This window comes from Nerophis ophidion, linkage group LG02 (genome assembly GCF_033978795.1).
Source record: "Nerophis ophidion isolate RoL-2023_Sa linkage group LG02, RoL_Noph_v1.0, whole genome shotgun sequence".
Lineage (NCBI taxonomy): Eukaryota > Metazoa > Chordata > Actinopteri > Syngnathiformes > Syngnathidae > Nerophis > Nerophis ophidion.
The window spans coordinates 60,937,877-60,959,456 of record NC_084612.1 but is presented as its reverse complement, the minus strand read 5'-3'; the positions used below and the strand labels follow the sequence as shown (position 1 = coordinate 60,959,456).

At 43.3% G+C, this 21,580-nt stretch overlaps 10 non-coding genes across 10 annotated transcripts; 3 read left to right on the top strand and 7 right to left on the bottom strand.

Annotated features, from left to right (window-relative positions):
* Positions 1 to 120: 120 nt before the first annotated feature.
* trnae-uuc (transfer RNA glutamic acid (anticodon UUC)) lies at positions 121 to 192 on the bottom strand. The gene has a single exon. It is a non-coding gene; the product is annotated as a tRNA-Glu (tRNA).
* Positions 193 to 835: 643 nt separating this feature from the next.
* trnal-aag (transfer RNA leucine (anticodon AAG)) lies at positions 836 to 917 on the bottom strand. Its single transcript has one exon. It is a non-coding gene; the product is annotated as a tRNA-Leu (tRNA).
* A 139-nt stretch (positions 918 to 1,056) lies between these two features.
* On the top strand, positions 1,057 to 1,128 carry trnad-guc (transfer RNA aspartic acid (anticodon GUC)). The gene has a single exon. It is a non-coding gene; the product is annotated as a tRNA-Asp (tRNA).
* Positions 1,129 to 2,534: 1,406 nt separating this feature from the next.
* Positions 2,535 to 2,606, bottom strand: trnae-uuc (transfer RNA glutamic acid (anticodon UUC)). The gene has a single exon. It is a non-coding gene; the product is annotated as a tRNA-Glu (tRNA).
* Positions 2,607 to 3,249: 643 nt separating this feature from the next.
* trnal-aag (transfer RNA leucine (anticodon AAG)) lies at positions 3,250 to 3,331 on the bottom strand. Its single transcript has one exon. It is a non-coding gene; the product is annotated as a tRNA-Leu (tRNA).
* A 139-nt stretch (positions 3,332 to 3,470) lies between these two features.
* Positions 3,471 to 3,542, top strand: trnad-guc (transfer RNA aspartic acid (anticodon GUC)). Its single transcript has one exon. It is a non-coding gene; the product is annotated as a tRNA-Asp (tRNA).
* A 2,121-nt stretch (positions 3,543 to 5,663) lies between these two features.
* trnal-aag (transfer RNA leucine (anticodon AAG)) lies at positions 5,664 to 5,745 on the bottom strand. Its single transcript has one exon. It is a non-coding gene; the product is annotated as a tRNA-Leu (tRNA).
* Positions 5,746 to 5,884: 139 nt separating this feature from the next.
* trnad-guc (transfer RNA aspartic acid (anticodon GUC)) lies at positions 5,885 to 5,956 on the top strand. The gene has a single exon. It is a non-coding gene; the product is annotated as a tRNA-Asp (tRNA).
* Positions 5,957 to 7,354: 1,398 nt separating this feature from the next.
* Positions 7,355 to 7,426, bottom strand: trnae-uuc (transfer RNA glutamic acid (anticodon UUC)). Its single transcript has one exon. It is a non-coding gene; the product is annotated as a tRNA-Glu (tRNA).
* A 653-nt stretch (positions 7,427 to 8,079) lies between these two features.
* trnal-gag (transfer RNA leucine (anticodon GAG)) lies at positions 8,080 to 8,161 on the bottom strand. Its single transcript has one exon. It is a non-coding gene; the product is annotated as a tRNA-Leu (tRNA).
* Between the last annotated feature and the right edge of the window lie 13,419 nt (positions 8,162 to 21,580).

Below are 21,580 nucleotides of genomic sequence, written 5' to 3'. Positions count from 1 at the left end.
ATGTCCACATTGCCTTTATGGAAAATGTCAACGATAATGCTTTGTATATCATGAGCATAAAACATGGGAGTCACATAAGTTATATAGAAATTGCCTGCTATGAGAACGGAATGGATAGCTTTCCCTGACCGGGAATCGAACCCGGGCCGCGGCAGTGAAAGCGCCAAATCCTAGCCACTAGACCACCAGGGAACTGATCATTTGTTCAGACACTTGTCTCATGCATGGTTTCTTGACAAATGTGTGAAGCACCCATTGCATTCATGTACCATGTCAGAAATGTGAATTGTATTTTTTGAACCGGGGTAACTTCTGTGTCTCAGTGAAGTGATAACCACTACACTATGGAAACTGCTGCATGAATTTGGACTTGGATGTGTAAAAATTGTACAATAGTAACAATAACGAACAGACTCTCTTTCCTCATGTCTTCTTAGTGTAGTCCGTGTTGAGGATAAGGTTGTTGTTTCTACACAATGTCACCAGACAGGCTAACTCCCTCCTGTAAGTCGCTCTGTGCCGGCCAGTGATACATCCTATCACTGCGGTGTCATCAGAATACAGAAACAGATAAAAGTGGACTGAATGTCTTAAGTAGGGGCGGTGATCTTCAAACAACATGTTGATAAACACACAACCACGTCCACCTTTTAGCTTTTCCAGAGGCTGCTGGCGGGCCTTAAAACTGTGCTGGTTGTGTTTTTTTCTCATTGCATACCTGCCATGGAAAACTCCAAAGCTAACGTTTGGGCCCTATTTTTGAAAGCTTTCCAAATGAGGCCAAGCGTCTTATTGCCTCAGTCAGGGAAGATACAAATACGTTACCAGCAAAAGATGGCAGTGGTGGTATTTGAACCCACGCCTCCCGAGAGACTGGAGCCTTAATCCAGCGCCTTAGACCGCTCGGCCACACTACCCTTATTCCCAGCTTTCCGAGGATCAAATTGTCGGCATTATGAGATAGCAGAAATATGACATGGCAACACTTTGGCTGCGGTGTGGCAGGCAAAAGCCAAGGAATTTTGCTTGTCCCCTGGAAAACACTATGTCAAGCAGTCCTCGTTAGTATAGTGGACAGTATCTCCGCCTGTCACGCGGAAGACCAGGGTTCGATTCCCTGACGGGGAGATGGTTTAGGTACCTCAAATTTTCTTCAGTTACCATCTTGTTGAAATTTGAGAAGTGACCAAAGTATCATTCTCCGAATGTTGTGATGTGTGGACTCGGCGTTGCTGCACAGCCCTATAGAAATCAAACACAGTATTTTACTAATGTTTTTTCCACCCTTCTAAATTAGGACGCAAAAGCAAGTCTTCAAAAAGGGAAAATCGTTTGTCAGAGTCAATGCGTCAAATAAAAGGTTAGGGATGCAGCAGCTGACGACCTCGACATAGCATTAGAAAAATCAACCTTGGTAGAATTAGAAAAGTCCTTAGGCGAAGCCCTATATGGTCTTATTTACTACAACACATCTAACCACCGATGAGCAAACACTGACAACAGTTTAATTACACATATACAAATACACCAATGGTTAGCCTGAAGTCAGATGGTACGGAAAACAGCTTGAATACAACCACAGACAGTCTATGTTGGTCACCTTCAAATATCATATTGAGAAAGTTAAAGTTAAGGTTGGATTTGGAAACAGCATCCTAAAAAACTGTACAATACCAGCCGGGGAACATATTCTGCCACTATCCGAGCAACTGAACTCGCCTTATGAATCAAAACAGCCAAAAGTGCCTCATGTCATGTTGCAATCACGTTGAGTCATCTTGCCGAAATCAATCCTGGCCTAAACACTGCCTGCGAGGCTCTAACTGGGTGTTTGAAATCAATTAGAACCTACAATCTCTATCTGCTGTTAGGCATTGATCCTCCGTATTATCTGACGTCAGAGGAAAAGTTCAAACAAGAAACTGACCCTCGTCTCGCTCTGTTTGACCGAGAACCTGCAACGAAGAGATTAAAATCAAGGCAAATTTCCTCCATCCTGGACAAGCCCTGACTGACAGCCATCACCGCAACAGGTTGGCCCTCTGCTAAAGCCGCAGGGAAAATGCCTCACACAACTAAACAAATCTCTTCTGCCCGGCTCCAAAGAAGTGTGGCGTTTTCGTCCTGCCTAAATCGCCCAAGATCTGAGAAACGGAACGTTGCAAGGTATCCGTGAACAAATGAGGCTATGAGGATGTTCCACAGCATGTTAGTGTGGAGGAGTGCAGATGATGTGTCATTTGTTAGTCTGCTCTCTCCTGCCTGTGCAATTCAACCAACAAGATCTGGATGCCGTCAGTGACTCGGCTCGGGTGTGGGGTGAACTGGAAAGGTGTCGTGCCATGGAACTCGAAGAGAACAAGAAAGAGGAAAGCTGGGAATCTCAGGCACCTTTTTTTGGCCAAATTGGAGCAATGTCCACTTTGCCTTTATGGAAAATGTCAACGATAATGCTTTGTATATCATGAGCATAAAACATGGAAGTCACATAAGTTATATAGAAATTGCCTGCTATGAGAACGGAATGGATAGCTTTCCCTGACCGGGAATCGAACCCGGGCCGCGGCAGTGAAAGCGCCGAATCCTAGCCACTAGACCACCAGGGAACTGATCATTTGTTCAGACACTTGTCTCATGCATGGTTTCTTGACAAATGTGTGAAGCACCCATTGCATTCATGTACCATGTCAGAAATGTGAATTGTATTTTTTGAACCGGGGTAACTTCTGTGTCTCAGTGAAGTGATAACCACTACACTATGGAAACTGCTGCATGAATTTGGACTTGGATGTGTAAAAATTGTACAATAGTAACAATAACGAACAGACTCTCTTTCCTCATGTCTTCTTAGTGTAGTCCGTGTTGAGGATAAGGTTGTTGTTTCTACACAATGTCACCAGACAGGCTAACTCCCTCCTGTAAGTCGCTCTGTGCCGGCCAGTGATACATCCTATCACTGCGGTGTCATCAGAATACAGAAACAGATAAAAGTGGACTGAATGTCTTAAGTAGGGGCGGTGATCTTCAAACAACATGTTGATAAACACACAACCACGTCCACCTTTTAGCTTTTCCAGAGGCTGCTGGCGGGCCTTAAAACTGTGCTGGTTGTGTTTTTTTCTCATTGCATACCTGCCATGGAAAACTCCAAAGCTAACGTTTGGGCCCTATTTTTGAAAGCTTTCCAAATGAGGCCAAGCGTCTTATTGCCTCAGTCAGGGAAGATACAAATACGTTACCAGCAAAAGATGGCAGTGGTGGTATTTGAACCCATGCCTCCCGAAAGACTGGAGCCTTAATCCAGCGCCTTAGACCGCTCGGCCACACTACCCTTATTCCCAGCTTTCCGAGGATCAAATTGTCGGCATTATGAGATAGCAGAAATATGACATGGCAACACTTTGGCTGCGATGTGGCAGGCAAAAGCCAAGGAATTTTGCTTGTCCCCTGGAAAACACTATGTCAAGCAGTCCTCGTTAGTATAGTGGACAGTATCTCCGCCTGTCACGCGGAAGACCAGGGTTCGATTCCCTGACGGGGAGATGGTTTAGGTACCTCAAATTTTCTTCAGTTACCATCTTGTTGAAATTTGAGAAGTGACCAAAGTATCATTCTCCGAATGTTGTGATGTGTGGACTCGGCGTTGCTGCACAGCCCTATAGAAATCAAACACAGTATTTTACTAATGTTTTTTCCACCCTTCTAAATTAGGACGCAAAAGCAAGTCTTCAAAAAGGGAAAATCGTTTGTCAGAGTCAATGCGTCAAATAAAAGGTTAGGGATGCAGCAGCTGACGACCTCGACATAGCATTAGAAAAATCAACCTTGGTAGAATTAGAAAAGTCCTTAGGCGAAGCCCTATATGGTCTTATTTACTACAACACATCTAACCACCGATGAGCAAACACTGACAACAGTTTAATTACACATATACAAATACACCAATGGTTAGCCTGAAGTCAGATGGTACGGAAAACAGCTTGAATACAACCACAGACAGTCTATGTTGGTCACCTTCAAATATCATATTGAGAAAGTTAAAGTTAAGGTTGGATTTGGAAACAGCATCCTAAAAAACTGTACAATACCAGCCGGGGAACATATTCTGCCACTATCCGAGCAACTGAACTCGCCTTATGAATCAAAACAGCCAAAAGTGCCTCATGTCATGTTGCAATCACGTTGAGTCATCTTGCCGAAATCAATCCTGGCCTAAACACTGCCTGCGAGGCTCTAACTGGGTGTTTGAAATCAATTAGAACCTACAATCTCTATCTGCTGTTAGGCATTGATCCTCCGTATTATCTGACGTCAGAGGAAAAGTTCAAACAAGAAACTGACCCTCGTCTCGCTCTGTTTGACCGAGAACCTGCAACGAAGAGATTAAAATCAAGGCAAATTTCCTCCATCCTGGACAAGCCCTGACTGACAGCCATCACCGCAACAGGTTGGCCGTCTGCTAAAGCCGCAGGGAAAATGCCTCAGACAACTAAACAAATCTCTTCTGCCCGGCTCCAAAGAAGTGTGGCGTTTTCGTCCTGCCTAAATCGCCCAAGATCTGAGAAACGGAACGTTGCAAGGTATCCGTGAACAAATGAGGCTATGAGGATGTTCCACAGCATGTTAGTGTGGAGGAGTGCAGATGATGTGTCATTTTTTAGTCTGCTCTCTCCTGCCTGTGCAATTCAACCAACAAGATCTGGATGCCGTCAGTGACTCGGCTCGGGTGTGGGGTGAACTGGAAAGGTGTCGTGCCATGGAACTCGAAGAGAACAAGAAAGAGGAAAGCTGGGAATCTCAGGCACCTTTTTTTGGCCAAATTGGAGCAATGTCCACTTTGCCTTTATGGAAAATGTCAACGATAATGCTTTGTATATCATGAGCATAAAACATGGAAGTCACATAAGTTATATAGAAATTGCCTGCTATGAGAACGGAATGGATAGCTTTCCCTGACCGGGAATCGAACCCGGGCCGCCTCAGTGAAAGCGCCGAGTCCTAGCCACTAGACCACCAGGGAACTGATCATTTGTTCAGACACTTGTCTCATGCATGGTTTCTTGACAAATGTGTGAAGCACCCATTGCATTCATGTACCATGTCAGAAATGTGAATTGTATTTTTTGAACCGGGGTAACTTCTGTGTCTCAGTGAAGTGATAACCACTACACTATGGAAACTGCTGCATGAATTTGGACTTGGATGTGTAAAAATTGTACAATAGTAACAATAACGAACAGACTCTCTTTCCTCATGTCTTCTTAGTGTAGTCCGTGTTGAGGATAAGGTTGTTGTTTCTACACAATGTCACCAGACAGGCTAACTCCCTCCTGTAAGTCGCTCTGTGCCGGCCAGTGATACATCCTATCACTGCGGTGTCATCAGAATACAGAAACAGATAAAAGTGGACTGAATGTCTTAAGTAGGGGCGGTGATCTTCAAACGACATGTTGATAAACACACAACCACGTCCACCTTTTAGCTTTTCCAGAGGCTGCTGGCGGGCCTTAAAACTGTGCTGGTTGTGTTTTTTTCTCATTGCATACTTGCCATGGAAAACTCCAAAGCTAACGTTTGGGCCCTATTTTTGAAAGCTTTCCAAATGAGGCCAAGCGTCTTATTGCCTCAGTCAGGGAAGATACAAATACGTTACCAGCAAAAGATGGCAGTGGTGGTATTTGAACCCACGCCTCCCGAGAGACTGGAGCCTTAATCCAGCGCCTTAGACCGCTCGGCCACACTACCCTTATTCCCAGCTTTCCGAGGATCAAATTGTCGGCATTATGAGATAGCAGAAATATGACATGGCAACACTTTGGCTGCGGTGTGGCAGGCAAAAGCCAAGGAATTTTGCTTGTCCCCTGGAAAACACTATGTCAAGCAGTCCTCGTTAGTATAGTGGACAGCATCTCCGCCTGTCACGCGGAAGACCAGGGTTCGATTCCCTGACGGGGAGATGGTTTAGGTACCTCAAATTTTCTTCAGTTACAATCTTGTTGAAATTTGAGAAGTGACCAAAGTATCATTCTCCGAATGTTGTGATGTGTGGACTCGGCGTTGCTGCACAGCCCTATAGAAATCAAACACAGTATTTTACTAATGTTTTTTCCACCCTTCTAAATTAGGACGCAAAAGCAAGTCTTCAAAAAGGGAAAATCGTTTGTCAGAGTCAATGCGTCAAATAAAAGGTTAGGGATGCAGCAGCTGACGACCTCGACATAGCATTAGAAAAATCAACCTTGGTAGAATTAGAAAAGTCCTTAGGCGAAGCCCTATATGGTCTTATTTACTACAACACATCTAACCACCGATGAGCAAACACTGACAACAGTTTAATTACACATATACAAATACACCAATGGTTAGCCTAAAGTCAGATGGTACGGAAAACAGCTTGAATACAACCACAGACAGTCTATGTTGGTCACCTTCAAATATCATATTGAGAAAGTTAAAGCTAAGGTTGGATTTGGAAACAGCATCCTAAAAAACTGTACAATACCAGCCGGGGAACATATTCTGCCACTATCCGAGCAACTGAACTCGCCCTATGAATCAGAACAGCCAAAAGTGCCTCATGTCATGTTGCAATCACGTTGAGTCATCTTGCCGAAATCAATCCTGGCCTAAACACTGCCTGCGAGGCTCTAACTGGGTGTTTGAAATCAATTAGAACTTACAATCTCTATCAGCTGTTAGGCATTGATCCTCCGTATTATCTGACGTCAGAGGAAAAGTTCAAACAAGAAACTGGCCCTTGTCTCGCTCTGTTTGACCGAGAACCTGCAACGAAGAGATTAAAATCAAGGCAAATTTCCTCCATCCTGGACAAGCCCCGACTGACAGCCATCACCGCAACAGGTTGGCCGTCTGCTAAAGCCGCAGGGAAAATGCCTCACACAACTAAACAAATACCTTCTGCCCGGCTCCAAAGAAGTGTGGCGTTTTGGTCCTGCCTAAAGATCTGAGAAACGGAACGTTGCAAGGTATCCATGAAAAAACGAGGCTATGAGGATGTTCTACAGCATGTTAGTGTGGAGGAGTGCAGATGATGTGTCATTCGTTAGTCTGCTCTCTCCTGCCTGTGCAATTCAACCAACAAGATCTGGATGCCGTCAGTGACTCGGCTCGGGTGTGGGGTGAACTGGAAAGGTGTCGTGCCGTGGAACTGGAAGAGAACAAGAAAGAGGAAAGCTGGGCATCTCAGGCACCTTTTTTTGGCCAAATTGGAGCAATGTCCACATTGCCTTTATGTAAAATGTCAACGATAATGCTTTGTATATCATGAGCATTAAACATGGAAGTCACATAAGTTTTATAGAAATTTCCTGCTATGAGAACGGAATGGATAGCTTTCCCTGACCGGGAATCGAACCCGGGCCGCGGCGGTGAAAGCGCCGAATCCTAGCCACTAGACCACCAGGGAACTGATGATTTGTTCAGACACTTGTCTCCTGCATGATTTCTTGACAAATCTGTGAAGCACCCGTTGCATTCATATACTATGTCAGAAATGTGAATTGTATTATTTGAACCGGGGTAACTTCTGTGTCTCAGTGAAGTGATAACCACTACACTATGGAAACTGCTGCATGAATTTGGACTTGGATGTGTAAAAATTGTACAATAGTAACAGTAACGAACAGACTTTCTTTCCTCATGTCTTCTTTTGTCTTCTTAGTATAGTCCCTGTTGAGGATAAGGTTGTTGTTTCTACACAATGTCACCAGACAGGCTAACTCCCTCCTGTATGTCGCTCCGTGCCGGCCAGTGATACATCCTATCACTGCGGTGTCATCAAAATACAGAAGCAGATAAAAGTGGACTGAATGTCTTAAGTAGGGGCGGTGATCTTCAAACGACATGTGGATAAACACACAACCACGTCCACCTTTTAGCTTTTTCAGAGGCTGCTGGCGGGCCTTAAAACTGTGCTGGTTGTGTTTTTTTTTTATTGCATACCTGGCATGGAAAACTCCAAAGCTAACGTTCGGGCCCTATTTTTGAAAGCTTTCCAAATGAGGCCAAGAGTCTTATTGCCTCAGTCAGGGAAGATACAAATGCGTTACCAGCAAAAGATGGCAGCGGTGAGATTTGAACACACGCCTCCCGAGAGACTGGAGCCTCAATCCAGCGCCTTAGACCGCTCGGCCACACTACCCTTATTCCCAGCTTTCCGAGGATCAAATTGTCGGCATTATGAGATAGCAAAAATATGACATGGCAACACTTTGGTTGCGGTGTGGCAGGCAAAAGCCAAGGATGTTAGAAAATTTAAGGGGACACCTTCTGTCAAAAAATGATTTATGGGGGGTTATAAATCAATAATTTATGAAGGGTCATAAATCAATGATTCATGAGGGGTCAAGTTCAAGGGTCAAAGGTCAAGGTCAAGTGGGTGTGGCTTACCCCGGAAGAGGGTAGAGTTAAGACCTGAGGTGGGAGTGGTTTAACCAGGAAGAAGGTGGAGTTTTAACCAGGAAGAGGGTGGAGTTTTAACCTGGAAGAGGGGGATTTAAGAACTGAAGAGGGAGTGATTTAACCAGGAAGAGAGTGGGTTTAAGACCTGAAGAGGGAGTGATTTAACCAGGAAGAGGGTGGAGATAAAACCTGAAGTGGGAGTGGTTAAACCAGGAAGAGGGTGGAGTTTTAACCAGGAAGAGGATGTAGTTAAGACCTGAAAAGGAATTGGTTCAACCAGGAAGAGGGTGGAGTCTTAACCAGGAAGAGGGTGACGTTAAGACCTGAAGAGGGAGGGATTTCACCAGGAAAAGGGTGGAGTTTTAACCAGGAAGAGGGTAGAGTTTTAACCAGGAAGAGGGTGGGTTTAAGACCTGAGGAGGTCGGGTTTAAGACCCGAGGAGGGAGTGATTCAACCAGGAAGAGGGTGGGTTTAAGACCTGGAGAGGGATTGGTTAAGAGGGAACAAAGGAGGGTTGAGGTCAGTTTTTAAGGAAGCTTGAGAATGTCATCTGATCAGCATCTGACCAGCCATTTGACAGTTTAAATGTTTATGATCGTTTGAAACAACTTCCAGACCTCACGAAAAAATATATTTAAACGATTGGGAGGAACTAATTAGGTTAAGGTTAACCATATGTTTGACCCTGCTTCGATGTATTGATGGCTGGGAATGTTCCGTGGGAAGATGTGGACATGCACACACGCACGCACACACGCACACACACACACACACACATAAACACACACACACACACACACACCATTACCTCTGCTTTACCATGTTATTAGACAATTGTTTAACTCCTTTTAAGCATTTAAACGTTAAAAGCATTGCACGTGTACGACGTTGTAATACTTTTCTTTTTTTTACCAGCCGATGACGACGAAGTGAAAGACGAAGGATTTTGTTTGATCGATCTTACAAAGTTGGAAGATGATTATCGAGGTGTGTTTAAACCTTCGAATTATTTAATATTATGTGTATTCATTATTTTGTGTCATAGAGGAATTGCCTTAAGATCCTAACGCGAACGTTTTAACACAATCGCAGTCTGGTGAGTCAAATGATTCTCATTTTACAAGAAAAAAACATGCGGTATACAATACATATATACATATATTTACTTACAGATTTTCCGTTTACATCTCCGGCTCGCTGGTCTCCCTTAACGCTGGCGGGTCCGTCAACGGCCGTCGAAGAGACTCGGCCATTCCAGGCAGAGGAGAAGGCTTGATTCCGCCAAAGACTCCAGACATCGAAACCTTGGTACGGGACAATATCATCGAAAACAACGGCGAATGTCCGACATGCCCCCGCCGTAAGTTTTTCTTGCTTTCTGTAAGCTTTTTAAGATTCTCTGCGGTTTTAAAGAACTCCTCTCACACCTCTGTCTTCCGCTCAAATGAATTTCGCGCCTAAGGGTAATGGGCGGGGACTGATTCCGGAGGTGGGCGGTTGTTTCCGGCAAGCAACCTTCTGGTGTGCATTAGCGCTACCTACTGAAATGGAGTGTGGACCAAGATGGATCCCTACTCTATATTCTTTTATATAACCCAATGTTTTTTAAATACGTGTATAATGCTTTATATCCTGTGTGTTATGAATTCCATCCTACTATATCTTCCAAGGAACCCAAAGAAATGTTACCACACCTCCCGCTTTATTTATTCTGTAGATTGCCTGAACTATTTCATTAACTAAATCTTGTCTTGTTTCTGATGCTATGTTTTTTTTTTATGCTCATCAATGCACTGCTGGAGTCCGAGCACACAACTACTTTCCTTGCTTTGTTTTCCTCTATCCAGTTAACTGCCGTATAAATTGCTACCAATTCCCCCGTAAAAACAGATAGTTTATCACTGATTATTTTATTTAATACTATGTTTCCTTGTGGGATAACTGCTGCAGCTCCTACCTTACTTTTTATAGTTTTTGATGCATCCGTATATATCATATCTTAATCTATTTTTCTATCTGATAACTATTTAAATTTCTATTCTTTAGTAATTGCATGTTTTCTTTTGGGTTATCAAACATCCACGGTGGTATTGCAGGAATTGGTACTGTAGGACTAACTTTAATATTGTCAATTTTAACTTTATTACATATGTCTCCTTTAATCCACCCAAAACTATTTTTTTTTTTCTCTTTTTCTTGGCAGTTTGGTACCACTGGACAAGTGGGATATCCTTGCTTGGATCCTTTTAAAGTTGCCCGATAAACTGCTGAGAGTTGATCTCTCCTCTTGTTCAAAGGTTTTTCGTTCATTTTTACTTGTAATACTGCCACTAGGGTTGATGTAGTAGCTCCACAACATAACCTTAAAGCCTGTGACTGGATCCAGTCTATTTTCCCAAGTCATGTTTTTGAAGCAGATTGGTAAATAATGCATCCGTAATCAATAACAGATGGAATTAAAGTGATATGTATATGTAACGGGTATAAAAAATACTTTATTTATTTGAGTGAAATTCCTGCTAAAATATGTACATTGTTTTGTAATGCAATGAGGTCCAATTGCGCCATCTGCTGGTACCTGAAAATCTGTAAATATGACCGGAAACCGGAAGCTATTAGCAGACTTCCTGCACTCTGCTAATGGTAAGACATGTTCCGATATTGCTCCGCAAAGTATTGTAAATTACACTAAAGCTAACGTAATATTCATTGTAAGATACACAGTTATTTAACAGTAGTTGAAATGCTATGTTGTGGAATCTTTGTTTTGAATTGGTTGTTGCTCACGTTAGATGTACTACTATTTTGCACTGAAGTCGATATTAGTTTTCCCCTATAGACATCGAAACCAGCAGAGGTGCTAACCACATATTGTGTGTATGTGCATTCTGATCACTCATTGCAGGTAATAATTGTTGCACTATTTGCGTGTTACGTGTCCGTACGTTCATGTTTAAGTTTGAATTGTCCGACATTTTGGCATGGACACAACGTGGTCTGTTATTTTCGCTAGTCGCCACCAGAGGGTGCTGAAAGTCCATTTAATGATTTTGTCATGTCGTGTCTTGTATTGTATTTTGTACTTTTCTATTTTCTATTTCATAAATATATAAAAAAGGAGGATGTTGGTTAAAAAACAAGTTAAAAATATATTGTATTGAATTGATTGTAATACCAGTGAAGATAAAAGCAAGTTAAAACCACTATACAATCACACAGAAAAAGTATACTGTTAAAAACCATTGTATTAAGTTACACCTGTAATTGTCTTTCATGTATTTGTAAAAATATGAAAATGTTATGTATTTGAGCAGACTTCCTGCACTCTGCTAATGACATCGAAACCAGCAGAGGTGCTAACCACATATTGTGTGTATGTGCATTCTGATCACTCATTGCAGCTACCAGTAAAGAACCACATCATCCAAACCAGCCTGTGTGTGGATTCTTGACGGGACGGGTACACAGCAGTTACATTGGTGCCGTGACCTGAGACTTCTATCGTCGAACCGGTGACCGTCCTGTCTACCACATCGCTCCATGAAGCCATCGGTTCACAGTATTTGTTTTCACAGTTTACAAGGGTAGCATGTATTGCAGTGAAGCTCATTATAGTGTGTCGCAGCGGTATGGATAATTTTATGTGGCATAGCAGTAACGTGTCACACAGACTGGTGATTTGTTTTATCATTTTGACTGTATTTGCCATTTTGTTATTGACGATTTCACAAAGTGGGGTGGACTGCACTGTTTTTTGGCAGACATTTTTGAAACATGTCTTTTCAGAGTAATCCACTTTTCCCAAAGTTTGGCACACCCATTCAAATTGGCAGAGGCAGGGGTATGCCTACTCCTATCCCATTTTCTTTTGACAGTCCTGCCCCAGGTGTTAGTTTACCCTCATTAGAGGCAGTGTCCAATCCTAGCGTACGAAATGCAGCAAACCAGCGCACTAGCTCTTTGCCTCAAGTCACATCTACACCAAATGCTGTTAGTGATGTCTCTGAGTGTGTAGCTGACCAGATGAGGACTGTTATTCAGGAGATAGGTCAACAGTTAGCTGATAGCATCATGTCGCGTATGCAGCCAAATAACGCAGTAACTCCTGATCCAACTTTCACACAGAATGTAACAAGCACACTGAGTCAGCCCAGCCATGCGTCTGATGTATCTCAGGTGCAGGTTGTCACACAAAGGAAGGTTAAGGAACCACCATCATTTGTAGGAGATGGGTCAGATTCAATTAAGGTGCATGAGTGGGAAGATCTGAAGAGAACATTCATTAAGAGGAGTAATGTTAAAGTCGAATAGCAGGCTGAGGAAATTCTTATGCATTTGAGAGGTAAAGCTAAAGATGTAGTGAAGTTTGGCATTAGGAACAGTAATATTGATATTCATGTTCAGCCTGATCTGATTTATGGTCTACTTAGAAAACACTTTAGCTGTACGAGGTACTCTTCTGTCCCCTTAGCTGATTTTTACTCGACTTTGCCTAGAGACCAGGAAGACCCTTATGACTACTGGCTGAGACTGAACAGGGCAGCTGACCTCGCCATTGACTGTCTGAGAGAGCAGGGCAAGACGCTGGACAACCCGGAAACAGAGGTGACTCGTATGTTTGTTAGGAACTGTCCCTGCAAAGACCTGGCACTCACTTTTAGATCCAAAGCAATCGACAAATGGTCAGCGTGTGAAGTACTGGAGGTGCTGAACGAGTACCATGCTGAGATGAGCTGCAAAGCAACCCCCCCAGTACACACTGACATCGCAGTACACGTAGCTCAGGTGAGCCATAGTCCAGCCCTTGACCGCAGTGGTCACATGCCACCTCAGACCCAGAGCCCTCAGTGTGTCCCCCTAGCGGAGGTGATGGCTCTGTTGGAAAAGGTTCTGCTGTGTGGAACCTCTAACCAGTCACAAGTGAGGAAGAGAGCTCCACCCAGGTGTCTTGCGAACAGAGTTGATGGGTTTACTAACATGCCATGCATTATTTGCCAAGATGACGGTCACAGTGCTTTCTCTCATTGCCGGGAGAAGAGGCTTTGCTTCAAGTGCTATGCTCCAGGCCATTCACGTCATGACTGTCCAGCGAGGAGGACTACTCCACAGCCTCAGGAAAACTGACCGATCTGCACACAGGGGAGGACAGTGCAGATCAGCTAATTGAACCTCCCACCAGTTATGAGAAGCCCGACATGCTTGATATTGAATCCCTCTATGAGTCGCACTGCAGTTACAGTGGCAGTACAGTAATCTCATCCAAGAAACTGATATTTCAGGGATCCCAGAGAATAACAGAGACTGATAGCCTGTTCTACACGCCTGTACTTGTAAAGAATGGCCCCACTTTCAAAGCACTGTTAGACAGCGGGTCGATGGCCTGTACAATAAGTGAGTCTGCTGTTGAGTCCCTGCTGCAGCAATGCCCTGACATGACGAAGGACAAAGCTGATGATTATGTCATTGTAGGCTGCGGCGGACACCGTGTTTCCCCCAAAGACATGTATAACCTTGATGTTACCGTTTACGGATGCAGGATGATCGTTCCGGTAATGGGTGTGCCTGGCCAGACAGAAGCAATGATCCTTGGCAGCAATGCTATCAAGCATATCCTAACTCAACTGAAGAGCACTGACGGCTACTGGAGGCTTGTTTCCTCGCCCGACAATGGTCAGACTGATGACCAGTGCCAATTCTTGTCACTACTGTCCAACACAGAGAGATGGAGAGGTGAATGCATTCCAGATAAGGTGGGAACCGTGAAAGTCAAGAGTTGTGTAACACTGAAACCACAGAGTGAGCACCTTGTTTGGGGCAAGTTACCTGAGTCAGCGGTGATGTCTGTAGGCAGTACAGTGGTAGTTGAGCCGACCCAGTCTAAAGCCAGACCCAAACAAATCCTTGTTGGAAGGGTTATCACTCCACTTTGGGGAGATCGATGGGTGCCCGTTAAAGTCATTAACCCTACAGACAGAACTGTGGTGTTGAGAAGAAACGCCAAAATCGCAGATGTGTCCCCCTGTATCGCAGTGGAAGATCTACCCAAAGCAGAGGAGGTCAAATGCAACATGCAGTGTGTGCAGAGCGAAGATGTGCATCCAAGGTCAGAAGAAGACATGGTGCGTGCACTGGAGACTCTGGGTCTACAAGACATTGATCTGAAGTCATGCAAAGTGTCACTGCAGTGGAAGGACAAGCTTGTTCATATTATTGAAGAATATGAATCAATTTTCTCCAGACACAAGATGGACTGCGGAGAGGCCAAAGAGTTTGTGCATCGTATCCACCTTGTTGATGACAAGCCGTTCCGTCTACCATACAGGCGCATACCACCAAGCCAATATGACAAACTGAGAACGACTCTGAATGAGATGGAGGAAAAAGGCATTATTCAAAAGTCCAACAGTGAATATGCATCTGCACTCGTTCTCGTATGGAAGCGGAATGGAGACCTCAGAGTATGCACTGACTTCAGATGGCTCAACGCAAGAACTGTGAAGGATGCCTACCCACTGCCACATCAAGCAGATGCTCTAGCCGCACTCGGTGGAAATGCTCTATTCTCCACAATGGACCTGACATCAGGCTTCTATAATGTCCCTTTGCACCCTGATGACAAGAAGTATACAGCATTCTCATCACCCTTTGGACTTCATGAATATAACCGTCTCCCTCAGGGCCTTTGCAACAGTCCAGCTACCTTCATGAGGATGATGATGTCAATATTCGGTGACGAGAATTTCACGAGCCTGTTGTGTTACCTCGACGATCTGATGGTATTTGCACCTACGGAGGAAGTCGCACTCAAACGCCTGCAGATGGTGTTTGCCCGCCTCAAGGAGCACAACCTTAAGCTCTCACCCAAGAAGTGTTTCTTCCTCAGGAGGACTGTGAAATTTCTCGGGCACGTCATCAGTAAGGATGGAGTTCAGACAGACCCTGAGAAGGTCAGAGCCATAAATGACCTACAGGTCTCAGACGTCATGGAAACCGATGGTAAAACGCCTTGTCCTAGTAAAATCAGATCGTTTTTAGGCATGGTGATGTACTACCAAAGTTTCATTGAGGCATGTTCTGCGAAGGCTAAACCGCTGTTCAGTCTCACAGCTGAACCTAGTGCTCAGTGCAAGCGCAAAAAAGGTCGCAAACCTGTGAAGAAAGGAGGTCCTGTGAAGCTGACTCCTGCTGATTGGTCCGACGCATGCCAGACTGCGTTCGAGACACTGAAACACGACCTCATGACAAGTGTCACTCTAGCCCACCCAGATTTCAATGCCCCGTTCATTCTGGCTGTCGACGCATCTTTTGATGGGATTGGAGCTGTCCTGTCGCAACTTCCGCCTGGTGGAAAGGTAGCCAGACCTGTCGCCTTTGCGAGTAGAACACTCTCTCGTTCTCAGTTAAACTACCCTGCGCACAGACTTGAATTTCTTGCCTTGAAATGGGCAGTATGCGACAAATTTAGCCACTGGTTGAAAGGCAGACACTTCACCACATGGACTGACAATAACCCCTTGACATATATTCTGACCAAACCCAGACTTGACGCGTGTGAACAGCGGTGGGTAGCGAAGCTTGCTGCTTATGACTTCGACTTGAAGTACATACCTGGCCCAAAGAACGTTGTAGCTGACGCATTGAGCCGTGAGCCATTTGTCCAGTCGTGTGTGGGTCATCGCCTTGTCACCGAACCTTATGCCTTACTGTTGGAGCAAGTCAGTGGTGTGAATGACAGAACGGTACAAGAGGTGTTCAGAGTATCCAACAACTGTCAAGCTGTTGTGGACGAAGGTGGTGAAACATCAGATAGGCCAGTGCAAGAGGCAATTTCACCAAACACAAGAGGCTCAGTTGCATCAGAGGAAGTCGCTGCCATCTTCAGTGCTCAGTCTACTGGAGGTGTGAGTCACATGATTGGGGCAGACGCTGCCTTTAGTCTTCTACAGAAGGAAGACCAGTCCACTGCACTCCCACAGAGTCAGCTTGTTGGTCAACAAGAACAAGACAAGACAGTAGGCAGGGCCATGTACTTTGTACAGAGACACAAGAGACCAACCAAGCGTGAGCGAGCTGTTGAGTCACATAGTGTAATCAAACTTCTAAAGCATTGGAGTAGACTGACCATACAGAATGGCATGCTGTACAAGATAAGGAAGGATCCCCAGATGAACAAAAAGATCCTCCAGTTCATAGTACCAGACTCTTTAAAGCAGAAAGTCCTCCAAGGTCTCCATGACTCAGCAGGTCACCAAGGCCAGCATCGTACCTTGTCGCTGGTGAGGCAACGATTCTTCTGGAGTGGCATGGAACGTGATGTTGTAAACTATGTTCAGTCTTGTCAGCGCTGCATAGTAGGGAAGACACCCGAGCCACACAGTCGTGCGCCTCTCAAGAATATTGTCACCTCTGAGCCTATGGAGTTGGTCTGCATAGACTTTTGGACTGCTGAGCATGGGAACAAGTCTGTGGATGTTCTAGTTGTGACCGATCACTTCTCCAAGATGGCACACGCCTTCCCATGCAAGAATCAAACTGCCAAGCAAGTCGGTCGTCGTCTCTGGAATGACTTCTTTCTCATTTATGGCTTTCCTCGGCGCATCCATTCAGACCAGGGAGCCAATTTTGAGGGCAAGTTGATTAAGGAGCTTCTAGAGATGGCTGGGGTACAGAAGTCCCATACAACTCCGTATCACCCCATGGGAAATGGTGTCACAGACCGTTTTAATAGGACCCTGGGAGATATGATTAGGTCTCTTCCCCTTCAGTCCAAAGCAAAGTGGCCACAAATGCTGCAGCAACTTACATTCTGCTACAACTGCGCAGAGCATGAGACAACAGGTTTTGCACCCTTCTACTTAATGTTTGGAAGAATCCCTCGTCTCCCTGTCCGCGTCATGTTTCAGCATGCTCTCACCAATGACACTGTTGTCAGTCACTCAGACTTTGTGTCCCAACTGAAGAAAGATCTACATGAAGCTGCTCAGATTGTGCAGAAGAACAGTGTCAGGGAACAGACTCGCCACGCCAAGTTGTACAACCGCAAGGTCAAGGGCTCACCCCTCGTCGTTGGAGACGGAGTGCTGATTGCCAACAGAGGTGTGCCAGGAAAACGCAAGGTTGCAGACAAATGGGAGTCGACCCCTTATGAAGTCATCTCAGTCAGACCTGAACTGAATGTCTACAGAGTCAAGGATTGCCTGACAGGTATAGAGATAGTCGTTCACCGGAATCTACTACTCTCTATTAGCTTCCTGCCCTGTGAAAGAGATCTGGACAATGTCTCTGAGCACTCTGAATGTGATGCTGTTGCGCATGGAAGTGATGTATGTCCTGACGTTCCTGATCTGGTGGAAGACAGTGATGTACGTACAGTCAACTGGCTGATGCGGACAAGTGAAGAGGAAGTCCATTCAGAAGACGAAGTCCATTCTCAAGAAGAGGATGACTCGTTTGAACGGAGGTCTGATTCTGCTCAGTCCGACTCTCTCTCAGTCACCGCGTCCAGTCAGGACAGTCAGCGAATCCCTGAAGATGTTGACCATGCTGCTGTCTATGGTGCGGAAGGTTCACCACAGTGCTCTGAAGATATAGTCATTGACACAGGAGTTGCCCCTCCTGTAACTGTCCATCCAGATATGACCCCTTTGGACACTGACTCTACTGACAAGTCCCCTCCTGACAATATCCCCACAGATGTTGCTCCCACTGACAAAGACTCTCAACAAGGCATTGACTCCCCGGACAATGACATTCTGAACAGTGACGTTCCAGGCTCTGTAGCTCAAGCGATTTGCACACAGCCTGGCCGTTATGGTCTCAGAGATCGTAGTTCCATGAACCCTCCACAACGCCTTATTTGTCAGATGAATAAGCAAGTCGTAGATGAGGATTCTGTGTCCACAGTATCAGTTAGTAACTTGTTTAAGTTCTTTAGAGATGCAATTTCAGTTTGAGTTATGAAAGTATTTGACCAAAGAAGACTCTAAGTAGTACTTGAAGCTATAGGAACGACATATTGCATTTCAGAGGTGTAATAGGCATCTCTGAGTCTGTGTTTAGTTAGGAGATTGATCACCTTCTTTCTTTTCACACTCCTTTTTGAGAGAGTTTTAGAATTGACATGCACACCAGTTTTGTTCCTAGTAATGTACTTGTTTTTTTGTATTTGTCTCAAGTATTGCACTCCTAAATTTAGCAGAATTTCATGGGGGTGTATGTAACGGGTATAAAAAATACTTTATTTATTTGAGTGAAATTCCTGCTAAAATATGTACATTGTTTTGTAATGCAATGAGGTCCAATTGCGCCATCTGCTGGTACCTGAAAATCTGTAAATATGACCGGAAACCGGAAGCTATTAGCAGACTTCCTGCACTCTGCTAATGGTAAGACATGTTCCGATATTGCTCCGCAAAGTATTGTAAATTACACTAAAGCTAACGTAATATTCATTGTAAGATACACAGTTATTTAACAGTAGTTGAAATGCTATGTTGTGGAATCTTTGTTTTGAATTGGTTGTTGCTCACGTTAGATGTACTACTATTTTGCACTGAAGTCGATATTATTTTCCCCTATAGACATCGAAACCAGCAGAGGTGCTAACCACATATTGTGTGTATGTGCATTCTGATCACTCATTGCAGGTAATAATTGTTGCACTATTTGCGTGTTACGTGTCCGTATGTTCATGTTTAAGTTTGAATTGTCCGACATTTTGGCATGGACACAACGTGGTCTGTCATTTTCGCTAGTCGCCACCAGAGGGTGCTGAAAGTCCATTTAATGATTTTGTCATGTCGTGTCTTGTATTGTATTTTGTACTTTTCTATTTTCTATTTCATAAATATATAAAAAAGGATGATGTTGGTTAAAAAACAAGTTAAAAATATATTGTATTGAATTGATTGTAATACCAGTGAAGATAAAAGCAAGTTAAAACCACTATACGATCACACAGAAAAAGTATACTGTTAAAAACCATTGTATTAAGTTACACCTGTAATTGTATTTCATGTATTTGTAAAAATATGAAAATGTTATGTATTTGAGCAGACTTCCTGCACTCTGCTAATGACATCGAAACCAGCAGAGGTGCTAACCACATATTGTGTGTATGTGCATTCTGATCACTCATTGCAGCTACCAGTAAAGAACCACATCATCCAAACCAGCCTGTGTGTGGATTCTTGACGGGACGGGTACACAGCAGTTACATATACATATATTGTTTTCAACGTCAACCTATCAGCCCCCCAATCATTACCCCTCTAAGCCCTCATTATATTTAACACCTTTTTACTTTTTCCCCTATTTTAAATTTTCCTGAAGGAACACTCCTGAAGGAATAAATAAAGTACTATCTAATCTAATCCAATCAAATCTATTTTGCTGATGTGGGTTGACTAGTTCATATTTTTATCAAACCACTTAAATATTTAAATACTTGTACCTCTTCTATATTTTCACCGTAGGGTTTTTATTTGGAGCTTGTTTTGTACTTTTCTCTTTGTAAAATGTATGACTTTTGTCTTTCCAACAGAGAATCTTAAACCCCAAGCCGTTCCCCAGTCTTGAACATTATTTACCACTTTGTTAGTTTTTTGATTATTTCTTTTAACTCTGAATAATATACTAGTCTTTCATTAATCATTTTTTTTTCATTACTTTCCCCAAATTTGAGGTCAATGCTATCGGCCTATAATTTCCTGCCTCTTCCGGGTCTTACCCTGACTTGCATATTGGAATTATTACCGCTAATTTTCCCCTCTGCCGGTCATTCTCCTTCTTCATATATCCTGTCATATCATTTCAAGACCACTTCTTTGACGATGCTACCTAAGTTTTTGATCATTTGATAACCCACTAGGTCTTTCCCCGGTGACGTATTTTTAACCTTTTTCAAAATTCGAACCATTTCATTCAAAGAAAATGTCATATCCATAGTGTTGGTAAAGCTATTATCGTTGTCTTCCATCATTTCCCCAATATTTAAACTCATCGTTTCTTCTCTCTTTTGTTTTTCTACATTTCTCAAATTATCATTATTGTGCACTTTAACAAATGTTTTTGCTAAAGGTTCTGCTGTTTCTTTACCCGTGACTACATCTTCTTTAATACATGTGGCACATCATCCTCTTTACCCATCATTCCTATCTTTACGAATCGTTATATATCCTTTTATTATAAAGTTTAATTTTGGCTTCAGCCATGTTTCTTGAATACAAATTATATGTGGATTAGTTTTCATATTTTTAATATATCCTTTTAATTCATGTTCAGTTGCTATCAAACTTCTGGCATTCCACCGGACAATTAACAGGGTGTTGGAATGTGGTAACATGACTCCGTCACGTCTACTCTCTGTAGTACAGCTTGCACCCGGTCCCAAGATAGTTCGTTCAACAACTTTGCTGCTGCTTTGACAATTATTTTGATCTTCTCAGTCTTATTTCTAGCCTGTTCTGTACAGTTTATTACGTAAGCCAGGAATACAACTAGTTTGTCCGTGGAAATTCCTGTGTTTGTTGCCTCTTGTTTTTTTTTTTTTTTCTTGAACTATTCACACTTCTTTTCTTTTCTACACTTTCTTGATTTCTCACTTTAAATGCCTCTGCGTATGTAATATTTCTTTCAACTTTGATTTGTTGTACTTCTGTTGCCTGTTTCATGATGTATGGCTTTTGATTATTTCTTTTTTCAATCTACAATTCCAATAAATAATACGTATTTCCAGATTACTGATAACTTTTTCAAAATAAAATGTAATTCCTGAATAAGATAATTGTATCGAATCCAATGGATTGTCTGGTCCTAAAACCTCTTTGTAATGTTTGTTTGATTCCTCAAAAATACGACACAGTCTAATTTGAAAAACATATGTGCCTCGTCGGCTGTAGTGAAAAAAAAAAAAACAACCCATGCCTCCTCGGTCTAATCTCTCCCAGCCCCTTTTCTGCCGTGTCAAAGATGGATCAGAGACCACCTTTGCCCCTAACCCCCACTTCTTCTCCACTACCAAGAGAACAGTAATTAATCCGAGCTGAGTTTTTTAAAATATTCCAACATGACTTTTTACTTTCATTCTGTATCAAAGCTGAGTTGTGCTCTCTGGTTTATTTTGCAAATGAACATGATCATGTACAAGACTCGCCTACC